Source organism: Lissotriton helveticus, chromosome 6 (genome assembly GCF_964261635.1).
Source record: "Lissotriton helveticus chromosome 6, aLisHel1.1, whole genome shotgun sequence".
In the NCBI taxonomy this organism is placed as follows: Eukaryota; Metazoa; Chordata; class Amphibia; order Caudata; family Salamandridae; genus Lissotriton; species Lissotriton helveticus.
In genome coordinates this window covers 1,117,555,020-1,117,572,458 of record NC_136067.1, presented here as the reverse complement: position 1 = coordinate 1,117,572,458, position 17,439 = coordinate 1,117,555,020, and positions in this window count along the sequence as shown.

Sequence of the window (17,439 nt, the reverse complement as noted above, 5' to 3'; positions counted from 1 at the left end):
GGCCTATCTAAGATGTCTCAAGGGAGAATATAAGTGGATTCACTGTTAGTCATAGGAATAAGCGTTTTGTATTAGAGCATCAAGAATCAAAATATTTTAAACATACAAAATTATTTGATGTATTCCAATGAGTTCCCTCTATGTACCCTTCATTGATGCATATCTAGTAGTTCTACATTACTAAGATGTCCCAAGGAAGAAAACAAATGAACTTACAGTTAGTCATAGGAATAAGCTTTCTGCATTACAAGAATTTATATATTTGAAACGTGCAAAAGTATTTAATTGGTCAAAGCCTTGCCAATTTTATTGTTATCGCAATGAGTTGAAAACACTTGGGTGGAACCCACTAGTGCCTATTGCAGTTCAGGGCCACCTTAGGGAGAACAGGACACATCTGAGTGACGTAATACTCACAGGTGAAATCAATCGTGGCTTACGCTGTGTATAAAATGCACACAGCAAAATGGTCCGTCAGTTGGTTTGAATTCTGCATACGAGAAGCTAGAGGATGATTGTTTGACACACGGCTATCTATTTTCAATATCGTTTTTAAGGTAAGCTCAAATGCGATTTTATTGTAGGATTGTTTCTAGACGGCTTAATACTCTGTATACAATCTAGTGTGTGTATTATAAGAAGGGCGGGATAGATTGCGATACGCCATCATGAGTCTCAGATACTGGGGATAGGAAGAGTCCTGTGAGACTTAATAAATAGTGATATGGAGAAAGGAATAATAGGTAGGTGCTTGCTACTGCTAGCGCCTTTAGTCCACGGAGTGAAGGGGCAGAATTCAAAGATGGGCATAATTAAGGAGAATATTGTTTTTCAAATCACAAAAAAGACTTTTGCCCGTACTATGAAGGCACCGATTTCGAATCTAGGTTATTTGCATTACTATCAAACAGCATAAGAGCAGATTTTGAACCCGGACTAAATATTTGTGTGAGAGAATAATCAGTATACTATATAGGGTAATATTTCGACATAGGGGCAGTTTGGCTGATATCTCCTTATTCTTCATATAATGATGACTATAAGCCTGCAATAAGCAGCAGATACAATATAGATCAGTCATCGGATGAAATTGATATAAATGTATGCGTCATTAATGAACAATTGAAGATGAAAGAGCAGTATTAGCACTAAATAGGACAACTATAATTATAATAAAGATATAGGGGCCCATTAGGATGGCAGGTGGATTGTCACCGACGGCCTGGCTGGGGCAATCCACCCGCCATCCTCACCTAAATGCCCCCCCGCCATATTAGTATGGCGGGGGGACCGCAGCAGACGGAAAGACCGTCCGCCGCTTTTCAGCCCCAGTCGCCTTGCAACCAGGGCGGAAAAGGTCTAACATGGTGGCGTTGTCTATTAGACACCGCCAGCCATATTAGGATGGGCCAGTACAGATGCCTTTCCGTGGCGATGCCGCCACGGAAAGGCATGCGGTCTTCACTTCGGGGGCCCCCTGCGGGCCCCCTGGAGTGAAGGAGAGGTGGGGGGTACACATGGGGGGAACCTGTGATACCCCCCTGCATTTGCATTAACAAAGCGGCAGGCACCGTGCGTTGCCTGCCGCTTTGTTAATGCAAATGCATTTGTGCATTTTTAGCATTGTGGCGGGCGGTGCTGAGAGCACCGCCCGCCACAATGCTAAAAATGCATGATGCGCCCGCCACAGTGGGGGTGCATCCTAATACCCCTCACGGGACCCCCGCCCTTATGATGGGCGATACCAATGACTGATAGGATGGCAGGTATCCTAATGGACCCCATAATGTTGTAATTTTAGGTGTGAAGTCTGTGTGCCAATTTTGGAATATAGTAATGGATTCTAGACATTAAGCTACGTTACGTACTTCCTTTGAAGCCTGACCCTCGGAGATATGTCAAAATATACACAAACCAACTGAGGTGAGTGGGTGACCACAGTGTCTGAATGGAACAACATTAGATCATTATAGATCAAATATGGGCTAGATTGGATTGTAACTTTATTGTTTTCCCATTAGGACCATAACCACCGATAAGGTCAAGTCACAGTGGATCTGAATAGACCACGTTTACATTTTAAAGACATTCTGGAAGGATCGGTTTTGTAATCATCACCCCCTTTTTTACACATTATTACAGTACGTATTTGTTTGCGAACGATTGATGAATCATTTGAGTGTTTGAATGAGTGTGGATATATGCACGACGGAGAGTGATGACGTTAGGGGTGTTATATGGATTGAGCATGATGCACTTTCATGTGATAAAAAGGGCCATAAGGGACTATGTGGCAATGTTGAACCGGTTAAGCAATTGTGTGGACATGTTGATAACATGCTTTTAGACAATGGTAATGAAGTTCTTTGTTTCTTATATGTATGTGTTATTTGTATATTGAGATTATACATTGTACTTGTAATTGCAAATGGTTGTTGGAATGAGGGGGGGTTTCCATTAATGAAAATAAGCATGACCAATGTCTATGTAAAACAGTTTGTAGGATTGTGTTCATTATATGCTTTTGTTTTAATTAGGTGTTCGAAACTTTAACTCTGTTGAAAGAAAGACAAGTATTATATATGTCCTGATGAAGGTGGTACTTTTATAATTTTCCACCACCGAAACGCATCGACGCCTGAACCTCTGTATTGGGTTATATCCAGGAACAGCCTCATGTCTAATGCAACTACAAGCAAATAGACTGATGGTGTTTATGCATTTGATTCCGTTTGGGAATAACCTTTTTCTGATGAATTCAAGTATTTCACACATATTTCTTTGTCTCTCATGCTGTGTTTAAATGTTTTTAATTGTGAATTTATGTATTTTTTCAGTGTCATCAAAAATGTTTTAGTCTCATTTCAAATTAATTTTTAATAAATCCTGATCATGTTATGTATTTGAGTTTCTTGTCCTTGTGTCACATATAGTTGCTTTCTGGGTTTATATTTGTGTCCCTAATCATGTGGATGTATTTGTATGTGTGATAAAACAGTGTATATGAGGTAACTGCCCTGGTTGATTGCATGTTTGATTATAGGTATGTTTCTATATATGTCCAAGAGAGTTCTCTCCTAACACTTACCAGTGGTACCCTGTCTCTTGGCTAGTGGGGTCGCTCCCTGTTCTGCTTCTACCTGGAATTATTAGGCCCAGAAATGCTGGGCTACCTGTAATGACCAGGGGCCACATTACACAATAAGCGCATTTTCATTGTTTGCACTGAGCGCACCTTTTTAACTACATATGTAATAAATGATTTGCTGATGTGTATAAGTGAATGGCTTTAGCACACTGTGATTTATTGGACTCTTGGTGAATAAATTGGATGATAAATAAAATAAACTATATTCTGTGTCTAGCTGTGGCATAATGATTTGGTGACCATATTGGATTGGCAAGCATTTGGAGACAGAATGTTTCTGCTGGATTTTATTAGAAACATCCATTATTACCTGCCAGCTTTTTATAGACTATCCCCAAATTAGGATAGTCTGTTCCCTGAGTTTGGTTATTTCTAGATACATCTTCAATCATGACTACAAGTGGGTGAATTTGCTTTCAAATGCAAAAAGCTTTAAGGACGCAAACTGTGCAGTTGCCAAAATCACAGGATTTGCGACCATAATTTGGTGTTCGGCCATGTACTAAACCCCATTTGTACGCTAGGAAGGCTTTCCAACTTGGAAGAGAGTTTTTCTTTACTCATTCCAAATGTGGCTTAGGAGGGGGCATGCAAAGGGTGTTCTCTCCTAGTCGCATTTCGGAAAGGTATGTCACAATCGTTGGTGACCATAATTGGGATCACAATACATTGAAAAGTTACTGTCAACACAAAGGACATGGTCTCTGGTTCTCAAAGAGGAATTTGTCTGCCATGGTAGCTTTCCCTTTGAAAATCATGTCCGGTGTAAGCAGGGGACCCAGGCAGTGGTCCATAGAATGTGAAACTTCCCAGAGTCTTTAAAGAATGCTGACAGCTCAAAAACATATTTATTTCCTGTTTATGATAGTGAACATGAAGGTGGAGGTCTACGTTCCCATCCAACATACTAAAGCCACTTACTTCACCGCAAAGATCCGGAACTCTACCAATAAATCAAAAGAAATATTTACAATTGCACTGAGCTATCCATCCCTGACAGAGTTAGCTCCATCCCAGTTGCTCTGTAACTCCCAGAATGCCTTCTTAATCGACAAAATCACTATGATTAAAACCAGCATCCCCATTAGCACTGTATATGAGACTTTACCAACGACATTGATAAACCCTTGGTCTCTCTATCTATTTCCTGAAATCAGCAGAGAAGCTGTTTTGGAATTATTGATCAGAGTTAAGTCTGGATCCTCTGCTGACAGCTGTCTCCCTTATATTTTAAGATGAGCTTTCAGTGCAAACCTTGACCCTGCCCTCCCTCTACTGAACAACTCATTAATACAGGGTTGCGTTCCAAGAGCCTTTTAAAACGTTTTCGTAGTTTCCCTTATAAAAGAAAAACTGGAGCAGACCACCTAATCCCACTAAACATAGAACAGTCTCAATTCCTTGATCCCCACCAAGCAGGTTTTTGTCCCTCTCATTCAACTAAGGTAGTAATTCTGACTGTGTTGGACGAACTAAGGATGGAAGACAGCAAGGGAACATCTCAGGCCTTGGTGCACTTAGATCTAGCCTCAGCCTTTGACACAGTCAGCCATGGAATTCTGGTGGACCGTGTCAGAAATGCTCTGGCTCTCAGATGGATTATGTCCTTCTTGGAGGACTGTTCCTAGTCTGTCCACTTCTCCCACTTCACAGCGCCTAATGTCAAATCAACTTGCAGAGTGCCACAGGGATCCTCACTATCCCCACACCTGTTCAATATGTACTTACTCCCTCTGATTCTGTCCCTAAGAGAAAGAAACGTGCGCACGTTTAACTATGCAGATGACCTGCAACTGTCTCATTCCATTCTCAATTTCCAATCCACTATGCTGCACATAAGCAACTGGATGAACAGCAACCATCTAAAACTAAACCCGCATAAAACTGAACTGATCTTAATAGGCGGTACCCGGAACCCTTGGAGCCCAAACTTCTGGCCAATTGAGCTCCTCCAGTTCCATCTTATTCAGCTAAGAGCCTTGGGGTCACAATCACCTGCGACCCATTCATGAAGTCCTAGATTGGGACGGTAGTCTCAACCTGATTCTTCCAGCTGCGGAAGATGAGGAAAATTGGCAGACTCCTCACAAAGGAAGCATTGGTTGAAGCTGTCTTATCTTTGGTCATTTCTCATATTGACTATGCCAATTTACTTTATTTCGGTCTTCCATCATATCTAGTCAAAAGACTGCAACTGGTGCAAAATCAGGCAGCCTGACTGATTTTCTATCAGCCCAGAGGGCAACTCGCTTCCCCCCTTATGAGGAAGCTACATTGGTTCCCCATATCACAACGCTGTGCTTTCAAAATCGAGTGTCTCGTTTTAAAATCGCTGCTTGGTGCCTGTCTGAAGTTTGTTTCCAACCTTATCCATAGATGTAGACCTGCCCGCAATTTGCGTTCAGCCCATATGTACCTCCTGGTCACACCGTCCTACAAACTTAAGAGACTAGGCGGTGGTAGATTTGCAGTGTTGGCCCCTCACTTGTGGAACGCCCTCCCCCATGACATCAGATCCTGCCCAGACTTTTTAACATTCAGGAGACTTCTTAAGACCTGGCTGTATATCCAGGCATATGCATTAACTACCAGGACTCTGGCTACCCCTATATTTAGGGCCAAGAAACCAACCAGTGTACGTGCTTTTAACATAACATAATGCAACTGACTTCCTTACATTGGTAGCCAATAACTCCATTATTAATAATCATTAGCCAGGTCATTTTGCAAAATGTTGCAATGAGTTATTTTGTGATGCAACTTATTACTACATAGGTTGCTCGCAAAATGATGTATTGACTGTAAAAATAGGTTCACAATTTGCGCCCACTACTTGACACCTGCCTGTTTTAGATACGTAATCCTTGCGAAAACTATAGGTACTAATGGGCAGGTATCAAATTGAAAGCTGGTACTTTACAATGCTTTTCTTTGCACTGTCTGCCCATCTGTTTGCAAACATAAATGACCTTGCATACTCTTTCCTTCTGACTGTCAAGTTTCTATTAGTTGTGCAGCGAATTATACAACGAGAGAGAGCTACACGGTCAACAAAGATGTCAGGAAGAAGGAAAATATACAAGCAATGGGTAGCTCAATAATCTGGACGGATGTAAGATTATCCACCCATGATCAAAAACACACACTAGCCCAATCATGATGAACTTTATAGCACTCTGGATGATTGGAGTTTTTTGCTGAATGGTAGACTAGAGAAGAAATTCCAATTTTATGAAACAGAGTTCCTTTGAGGTACTGGACATGTGAAAAAGCTATTGTTATTTTTTTGTAAAAATAATTTTAATTTATTTCGGTATTCAATGATAACTAACAACCTTGTTGCAAGGCAGCTACAGGTGTCACATGGGCATGTTTTAGAGCAGTTTTATAAGGTTTTAATGTTTTTGTATTGAAATTTCGTAAGTATATGATAAGGCGAGCATACCCACGAGCAGTAAACTTCCCAGTACAAGTGCTAACATACTCCACCTCCCATCCCTTTAAGACCCAACCAATTCACTTCTCAGCTCTCAGCTTGTAGTTCGGTGTCTAAAGGCATAACCTCAGTGACCCAATAGCCCTTGAGCCCAGCTCCGCGCTACAAGTATACTTCCAAATCTAGGAGGCCCAGCGCTTAGCCAGCTTTTTAAACACCATAACACCAGCTTTCATGAAAGGCCCTGAATTTACCTTCTGGATAAAATCATGCCAAAATTTGTCAATTACTTTGGAAACTAACCAGTATTTTTCCATGATATTAAAGTAGTAATATCCTGTCCTAAGGCTCAACACAGACATCAAGATGTTTAGCTTGACCCAGTGCTACAGACCTTGGAAATTGGGATCCAGTTTTGAGTTTTGGCTTCAGCTCAACATCCTGTGATTCTGGGCAAATCATTTAGAGCCTTATTAGGAGCAAGTAGCACAAGTGGTCCAACCGACCATTAAAAACTTTTTGAGGTGAAAAGCAAAATTGAAGGACACCCCACAATGATTGAATGGAACAATGACCAGGTTGACTTGATTTTCAGAAGAAGGTTTATATTATGAATTAATCACAAGTTCACAATCTCAATGATCGCTCCAAAGTGAAACAGGTGAATACAGTGCTCAAGATAGTGCTTGTGAAGGGATGGAGGTGTGATAATAAAATTAACAGTGTTTACAATATGTTACAAGGTTGAACACGACCTGTCTAACAATGTATTAGTATCTGACTAGGACAACCCAAATATTGCGATGCCATGAATGCATAATACATTTTCCTCTTCTGGGCTGAATAAGTAAGTATGGGTCCAATTGTAAGCAAAGACGACGTTTCGACCCCATGCACTAGAAGAAGGTGATTCTGTCCTTACAACGGGGTCTTCATCAGGACCATAGTGTATGGGGTTGAAATGTCGACTTTGCTTACACTTGGACCTTGTAACAGATTACAAATATGAATCCTCTCTGTTACACGAAAGACTGCTAGATGACCATTTGAAAAAGAAGACGATCTCTCTAGTATACCGTAAGATCATGAACAATTCCCCAGATCCCCTGACAGACCTCTGTGCTCACTTGGAAAAAGATCTGGACAGATTGATGACAACGAATGGCAGGAGGCCTTGGTCTCCCCCAAATAAGTGGCCATATATTCGTGCTTTAGATTGGTGCAGCTGAAGATACTGCACAGAACGTACTTCACGTGCACAACACTAGTAAAAATGGGAAGGACTGATTGCCGGATGTGTGTGAAGAGCTCTGGGCATGAAGGCACATTTTGCCACATTATATGAGAATGCCAAGAGCTGTAGGTATTTTGGGAGGCGGTACTGTCCTGCATGCACAAGGCTTTTAACATAGACACAACTAAGTCACCAAAGTGGTGCCTGCTGAAGTAAAGAATGTTTCTGGGTGACTTAAGAGTTGTTTATTGGATCACAATAGATATCACCTCCTCTTTGTCGGACTGTATTGCAAAACTTTATGTACAAAATGTGAATGAATTGCCATCACTTTGCCAATTATTCAATTTTATGCGGTAAAATGATTTATAAAAAAAATGAATGTCAATTCCAACAAGACCAAATGGTATCAAGGGAGCCTTTGGCTTGCTCCCTGTCTTGTCACTGGTCTGACAGGTGACATAGGATTTGCAGAACTCCTTAACTTTGGCAGACATGTTAGGCTAGTAGAAATGGCTGACCAGCCTGTTCCAGGTATGATCTGACCAAAATGTCCTGCCAAGGGGAGGTCATGGCCCAATGTGAGGAGGAAATCTCTGTACTTCTGGGGGACCGCCCCTCGTTTTGGGTCCCTTGTCTCAGTGTAGAGGACTCCAACCTCCCAGTAGACCCTGCAAAATCCACTGACATTACCCTTCTCTTACCTAGAAGCAGTCTGCCTCAGGCCCTCAAGAGTGGGACAATCTTTTTGTCCCTGGTTCAGCTATTCTCTGGTGGGTCCGCCGGCTTTTTGTAATGCTGCCAAGTCAGACAGGGGTGGAGTTCCTACTGCAGACGCCGGATCCTCCCCCTCAGGGTTGGATTTCTTCTGGTCCTTTTTAGCTGTTTGGGCTGACTCACTAGACCCTGTGCCCTATCTCCGGATTCTGGAGGCTTGACCCATTGTTCCAGGGTTCAAGTATCCAGCACTCCCATAATGTGCATTAAGTGACTTAGTCAAAGAACATACCCACTCAGGTAGGTCCAGTATCTGCGCATGGACCTTCCTTTCCAATCCTGACCAGTCAGAAGCTTCAAGATCATTTACCAGTAGACACTCTACTGGGAGGGCAGGAGATATAACAACCTTCTTAAGGCCCGTCACATCTCCCCTTTCCATGCTCACCATTGCTCACCATTGTCACGGACTGGAGCTTGGCTCTACTGTCTGTTTAGGTAATTTGGTAAAATACAGCAGGTAGGATCTGCTCTGCTGAAACCAGTTTGTTCACACCATGGTAACATTGGCCCCTGCATTCCTCAGGGCCTCAACATCAGTCCATTGATTTTAGGCCTCTGCCTGTACTTCTCCATGCTTGGAGGTAAGGCTGCTAGGGCTGCAACTTCCACCACACCCACAGAAGATAAAGTCACCTCTGTATACCCCTTTCGCATCTCTGGGACAACCTCTACCCCCACATCTACACTAGAAATCCCCTGGGACTGCCCACTAGTGGGGGCTTCTTTGAGAAGACTGCATCTCCCCTTTTGTGCCCTGGTTGCAAAGCTGCTTTGTAGGGTCAAATAACTTTCCTTGAAGCCTGTTTCCATTGACAGTGGAATGACACAGGGAAACAATTAATCCTTGCTCAACCCTTGGTAGCTTGGCAGACGAGTCGTCAGGTTTAACATGAGATAGGTGTGTACAGCATTTAATATCACTAAAACAGTAAATAAGTAAAAGACACAGCACAATAGAAATCCATAAACAATTTATGAATATAGAGAATATTTTTATCTTCGAAATGACAGCAAAACAACAAAAAGCCAATGTAAGAAACAGGAGATAGGAATTTTTAAAGTTTAAATAAAGAGTGCTTTCTAGAAACTAAAAGTGGAAAGTCCCAACCGCAGCTATCTGGTTGTGTTTGACCAGGACAAAGTAAAGTTTCAGGCTGACTGCAATGCAGCACAGTTGAGATATGATGACTGGTTGGGACTGGTAAAGTTTTTACCTCCTGACTTAGTCACTTTTCAGGGCGTTTTCTCTAGACGTCAAATGAGCAGCTCCTAGGATCTGGATTTTTGACGACCCTGGACTGCTTCAGGGCAGTGCATTGGCGAGTCCTGGAGGTCTTTGTCTTCGTCTTTGATGGCGAGGAGCTCCCAGAGCTTTTAGTGGGGCAAACCTGCACAGTCAGGCTGAGTCGCTGTTTGACATTGCCAACTTCATTTCTCATCGTTGATGCTGGTCTTCTTCTGGAGCTATTTCACAAAAGTTGTCAAAAAGTTCCCAAACTTTCAGGTCTTCTTCCGACAGGTTCCTTAACGGCCAGGAAGGGTCCACGGCACCAGCCAAGGTTCAGAAGCTCTGGTTTGCCTCTTGGGAGTATGGGTATCCAAATCCCAAAATGTACCTAGTCAGTCCAGGTGAAGCTGGTCAGCTAGAGTTGTCCTCTTAGTGGCTGTTGCAGGTGGCTTCTTCTAGCACTTTTCTAACTGTTGCTGCTCAGGGATTCCACTCCTTTTCCTTGAAGACAGGCACAGTCCTTCGTGTGAGAAGCCCTTAAAGTACAAGTGCAGCAGGTGCAGTCCTTCTGAGTGCAGTCCTCTCTGGTACAGTCCAAGAGTCCAGCAGGGCAGTCCTTCTTCTTGAGATATTTCAATCAAAGATGTGAAGTGTTCCTGTGGCTCTCCCATATTTTGCCCCATTCTGAGCTGGCAAGCAGGAAGAAGACCCCCAAATAATGGGGTTCAAGTTGCCACCCTCTGCCATGACAACTTTCTGGGAAGTGTGCCATGTTTTTGTCCCAGATGCACATCTCTTTAAAAATGAAAATGGAGAAAATCTCTCCTTGGAGTTTAGGGATGGCTAACCCAACTCACTGGTGTGGGTGACATTTCTCTACACTCCTCTTCTAGCCTCTCTCCTAATATAATTAGAAGGGCTCCCATCTGGCTAGGGCTGCTTTAGGTCCCGTCAGGAAAGTAAGTTCTAAAATGACATTCCTGCACTAGTTATAAGAAATCAGACCATGGCAAGTTGTTTACTTTCTCCAACTATTATTTTGATACTTTGAATTATGTTGCTAGCTCACTCCTGTCTAAAGTTAGACTTTATTAAAGTTTAATAAAGCCTCGCTATGTTAGCCAATGGAGCTTGCACCCCTCCAATTTAGAACAAATGACTTTGGATGTTTTTCCCACACCTAGGCACATGAAGCATATTTTATAATGGCCCTGCTTTTTTATAGCAAGGCACCCTACTTTTGGGGCACCTAGGGCAGACCTTACGGGTGACATATGTAATAAAAAGGTAGTTTTAGACTTTGGAAGTACTTTTAATTCCAAGGTCGAATTTGGACACAGTTTTATTTCAAACCCAGCCTGCAAGGCAGGACTGGCTTAACAGTGACACAAGAAACTAGCACAGTGCATACTTAGGTGCATTAAGTTCACTGGGGTCTCTAAACCTTCATGCCCTACCATATTCTAAGGACTTACTGGCAGGTTGTATTAGCCAATTGTAATTACATCAATTACCATATACATTTTAAAGATGGAGCACTGGTCCTGGGCCCAGTTAGCAGAGATCAGGGCACTTTCAGAGGCATTGGCCATCAGTAAGAGTCAAAAAATGGGAGTGATCAGGACAAAAAGGATGACTTTACTACAGTGGGTCTTATTAAACTCTTACCCAGCAAACATTTTCTCCAAAGTGAATCACAGGTGGGCTTGAAAGCCAATCAAAGCGCTGAATGTTCTAAGACCATCTTTGGTTTGTTAGATGGTAATGGTAGAGACACCCTAGTCGTCTTCCCACTGATTTCAAAATGAGTCTACTTACAACCTTTTTTCTTCAATAAATGAAATCACAATATGTCTAAACCTGCATTTAGCTATCGCAAATATCTGCCTTGTTTACTACCAGGCAAATTACTCTGCTTTCACAAGATTTTCTTTCAATTGACTCTTTGACAGTACACAAAAAGTTAGATATTTTGACAAATACATGCAGCACAATAATAGCGGCAGACTTCGTTGAAATTTCATTCATTTGCAAAACACCCCCGGGAAAATGGAAAATTGTATATCTCGTGAAAAACACTTCATGACGATGATGATTTATGGTGATTATATCTTTATGTGATGCTGCCCTAAAATCGGTACATAATTTGCGTGGGTGGTTGTAGGTGGTAGGCACCTGAACTAATCTTTGGGTATGAGAACTTATTTTTCATCAGACCAACAGAGAAAAAAGTAGAAAAGGGAGGTAAAAGGAGAAAAAGAGAAGCAAAAAAAGGTAGTGAAAGACTGAAGAAGGGAGAATTGAGTGATAAAAAGAGCCTCCAAGAGTGAGAGAGAAGAGACAGGAAGTGTAGCGTGTGGAAGACGAGGTCCAAGGGGGAATCAAAACTAGAGCCCTTACTACTTGGTACCCCTAGCATAAGGCATTGCCAGCAGCAGGGCTACTAAGAAAAATTGTGAACCCCACATTTATTTTTTTGTTCTTTGTTTTTTACAAACTAAGCACTACTTGGAGCTAGAATTTGCAAATAAAAACTAGAGAGATAATCACCCCGGAGAGCACATGAGATTCAAAACTGAAAATGAGGGTAGGACTGTGCAGGTACAGGAAGGGATATGGAGCCACAGCCCGTGCAGGTAAGAGCGGTGGGGCGGTGGGGCCAGGTGAGGGGGGATTTCGACAGACGATGACGAGGGAAAATTAAATAAATAATACATTTTCCATCTTTATTATCCTTCAAAATCCCCCCTCAACTGGCCTCACCACTCTTATTTGCACGGGCCGCAGCTGGCGATATCCAGCCTTGGTACCAATGAACAAAAAATGTCTACCCCTCCAAATGAATATCATTTTTTTCAGAAGCTCAGAAATCAGCATACAAAATACCCACAAATCATTCACCTAGTGTAAACGTCAAAATAGAAGGCTCGGAAGGTGTAATAAATTTGAGCACAAACAACGTTGTCTTTTTTTCCCTACCACCGTTGGCGATGAAATTTAAACTATTGTTCAATGCACTGGATAGCACAAGGTTTTTCAAGGCACTTTCTTGCAGCAAAGCCCTCCAAAAAAATAATAGAGAGAGGCTCTCTCGCCCCAAGGTTGCCATGGATAATAACAGGTAGCAACCACATTCGAATCCATAAAAGAAAATGATGCAAAAGCCTTGAGAACACATAACAACTGCAACTGGATGAGATTTTTATGACAAAATTTATTTTGGATGGAAAAGCATTCTAAAAATAATGAAGTGCGCGATGCGTGCAATACATACATGTTTTACTTACTTTCCTGATATTGCAAATGTTTTTTTTTTACTTCCAATAGCTAAATTGTAGAGCAAGATTGGGTACAAAATGTTATTCTGAATGTTTGTGTGATGGTTTCTGATGAGATTTCTGATTAAATAACTCAATCCTACTAAGCGTTCTTGGAACTGAGGCCTTTTTACAAAGTAAACAAACTGGGATGCATTTACAAAACATGTAATACTGTAGGTTTGCCATCTTCTAGGGTTGCTTATAAAAATGCCGGAATTTCTTATTTATTTCTCCCATTCTTTATGCAGCAGAAGCATTTGAAACCATTCCTAATGTTATAAAAAATGTTGATAGCAGTACTCCTACAAGTACCAAGAGAAGAAAGTTACACAACTTTGAGAGACGAGGGCGATTTGTAATCTTTAAAACTGAAGAGTTGAGATAGTTCTGTAGTGATGCAAAGTACCTCACTGTATCAAAATCAATCTGGAACAATGCTACTATATTGTCATTACATACGGTCCTGTTTGCAGTAGTGTTTTCAGCCCTCAAATTCATAAAAATGGCCACAAAGACCAATTTAATCCTGTCCAGCACTCACAAAGGGACTTCAGGCAGGAATGCATTTACATCTGAGAAATTCTCCGCCAAGAGTGTGGAGGAATCAACAGTAGTAAATCACACTAAAATGGTAGGAATTGGACGATCTAAGGCATGCTTTGCCATGAGAATTTGGGAATGTCCACAAACATCTATGTTTGTGGGCATTCTCAAAGTTTGATCTGAATTTTCCCCACTCTGGAAATTGTCAGAGATTTACTACGGCCAAGGGGCAGAGTAGAAACTGATCCCCCCCACATGTGATGCTGATATGGATTCTCTTCGTGGGTAAGTTATTTTCCCAACAACGAAAAACAAAAGCATGCATTCGCACGGTAGGCCCCTTACCCCTGTATGCAATTCAGTCCTGCAAAGTATTCTGCATATGAGCAAAAGGTGCCTGTACAGGAGTTGTCACATGACATTCCCAGTAGTACACCAGGCACAGCTTTCCAGGTGCACAGCTAGGAAAGTTTGTGAAAAGAAAAAAAAGTAAAAATACATTCAGGTAGAGATGTAAATTTCCACCGGTATATACTAAGTAGTTTAATGATTTCTATACACTTTAAACAGCTTGTATATTACGAATCCTTATTTCTTTCTGAATCCTTGTTCCAAAAAAACTCTTATATTCTTGTGTTGCTCATTATAACTTAAGTATCATACTTATTTCCCTACCTTCAGTGTAGGTCCACCGCTTTGTTCCCTTTCCTGCGGCAGATCATTTTTCATAAATTTCCTCTGACCTCCCTATTGAGGGCGGCCTCTATTAATACGCAATGTTGTCATCACCTTTAGATCTTTTGAGACTGTCAATGATGGGACTCCTTCTGATATACAAGTTGGAACTGGACCACATATTGGTACAGGAGAGTACCAATGATGGTAGGTCGACCAGAGAGTTCCTACAAATAAAGGAGATGTATATAAAAGAACCTTTTCTGGATGCCATTCAGCCACCAATGGCGAGGAAATTGTGTGCACAATTTAGATGGGGGAACCTACCTCTGGCAGAGTACACTATCTCATGGGCCCCGGAGAATTCGAGTTTCTGCCCCTGTTGTAAACAAACGGATGAAACTGAGACGCATATGTTCTTCTTTTGCCCGCCATATGCATTACCCCTCAACGCTGGGTAATTCAGCTATGTAAAAACCTAGGGGCAGATTTATGAAGGCCTTGCGCCACGTTTACGCCGCTGTTGTGTCACGCAAGGTGGCGTAAACGTGGCGCATCCCTACGAACGATTTACAACGTGACGCATCTAGGCAGATGCGTCACGTTGTAAAGCCCTGCGCCGCTTGTGGGCGTTCCGGCGCAGGGTGGGCGTTCCGGGGCAGGTGCGCCTCGCAAAAGTGGGTGAGTGAAATCTATAAGAATTCACTCAGTCACTTTCCCGCCAATCCTGCGTCAAAAGCCTGCGCCTGCTTGAAGCAGGCGTAGGTCTTGATGCAGCATTGGTCAGATAGGGCACCCCCGAGCCTTGCTGGAGCTGCGTCGCGCTTGCGACGCAACTCCAGCAATGCGCCGCCTTTACGGCAGAGATGCGTCACGCATCTGTGCCGTTTTTGCCCCATGGTGCGCGGCATTGTAAATGCGGCGCACCATGGGTGGCGGAGCTGTGGCGCACTGTGGCGCACATTAACTGGCGCATCCCTGGGGATGCGCCAGTTAACATAAATCTGCCCCCTAGGCTTTACCCGCTGCACCGTGGTATTTAGAGTTTTAAAATATGATACCGAACCTGTAATTGTATTTGCGGTATCTCGCTTTTTAAATGCTATGTGGCTCATTAGGAGAAGATTGTTATTAAAATCTGTATAAGGGAGGATTATTTAGGAACACCTGGTTCTCCACAGCGACTTTGTATTTTTAATGTTTATATTGGTTACTTCTTGTTTTCTGTTTTATTTCTTTTAACCATGTACATAATATGAAATTGTAATCATTGTATAAATTGTATGTATCGTGGGAATGCTAAATTATGTACTTGTATGGCCTAATCAGCCGAAATAAAGTTTTTACAATACAATACAATACATACATATCGATTCAAAGCCATATGTTCATAGAAGCATGTTGCGTGCAGGTTTGTCCATGATGTTCCACGGATGTCTGTGACAGGGCATAATGAGTGGGGTTCTTTCTTCTTCCAGTTCGTTGCTACCGCTGTTTTTGCAGTCCCCAAACAGATACGTTGTAGACGAGAGCACTATCCAGGTTAGAGCGTATGTCAGTAGATAAGTGAGAACGCATTGATTAATGGAGGGTACATGAAAGGAGTTAAAATAAGTCAAAGTAAGGTGGACTGCATTTGAAGGGTGAAAGGAAAGCGCATTGATGAAAGGAGTGCATGAAAATGCTGTTTAAAGTGGAAAGTAAGTGAGGGTTATATGATAGGAAGGAAAAGGTTACATATTGTTTGTCATTTGAAAACGGAGAAAATAAGGGAGTTTACAAAGAAATAATTCACACGTACAATGGCAGTAAGCATGGATGGATGAGGTTCGTATGATTATTAAGGATATTTGGGATAAAATCAGCCACATGACTTAGTTGAGATATTGCTGCGCCATGTGCATAGTGGGAAACCAGTGTTTTGTGGAAAAGATGGGCTCATGATGGAAAATGTCGGGGATATAAAGCAATGCAGCATTGTTGTAAATTATATAGAAATCAAGCGATGGAAAACGATAAACAGTAATTGGTGAATGTTGTTTTATGATTATTTACAGTGACCCCTGAAGAAGGGCATCTTTGCCCGAAATGCATTGGATATTTTATTGAATAAATGCTGCCTTCTTTTTTTTTATTGAAAATTCATTGGTACAAAATAAATACAGCTTATTAAGAAGATCCATTATCTCATAATAATTTTCAATAAGCATTAAAGCATCATGGATAAAGCCAGACATTCAATAAATAAATAGATAGGTGTTTACACATAAGAATAAATATACATATAAGAGACTCAACACCGGTTAATTATAACTGCCCTTCCCTCCAGTTTTTAAAGGGGTCCCATATCTTGTTTCCAAAATCACACTTTTTCTTACCCTTATAAAAATATGGAGTAGATTCAATGTTATGAATACCAAGAAGCCTGGTCAGTCACATTTGAAAGGTTGGGGCATTTGGATCCTTCCAAGCGGCTGAGAGTAGGATACTTAAAACGGCAACAGCTAGAAAGATAAAAGCCTCTGTTTCTTTATTCAAAAGGGCCGTTTTGCTATCACACCGAAGGATCATTATTGTCAGGGATAGGCAGATCTTTAAGCCTAGCAGCCCCTCTAAAAATGTCTCTATCTCAGTTTTAATCAAGCTAAGCTGCTCGCAGTGAAAAAACATATGTAGTAGGTCTCCTGGACCTTTCTGGCACCTAGGGCAGTTACTGTCAATCCTCATGCCCCAATCATGTAACTTAGATGGTGTGTAGTACAGGTTAAAAAGTGTTTTAAAATGCTGAACCTTCAGATTTGAGCATCGAAGTACCTGCTTATCCAGACTCAGGGCCTTATCCAGGTCAGTATCCGGATCTTGAAGTCTAACTGCCCAGGCGACCTCATGTTTCTCAAGATCATCAGGGGATTTTTCAATAAGGGCTTGATATATACTACTAATCCTATCTCCTCCTCTTAGCAAATACCCCAGCACGGGGCAATATGGCTCGGGCAAGATATCCGAAATAACCGTTTTAAGTGTTTGTGAAACTTGGAGATACTTAAAGATTTGATCGTTGGGGAGACCATACTT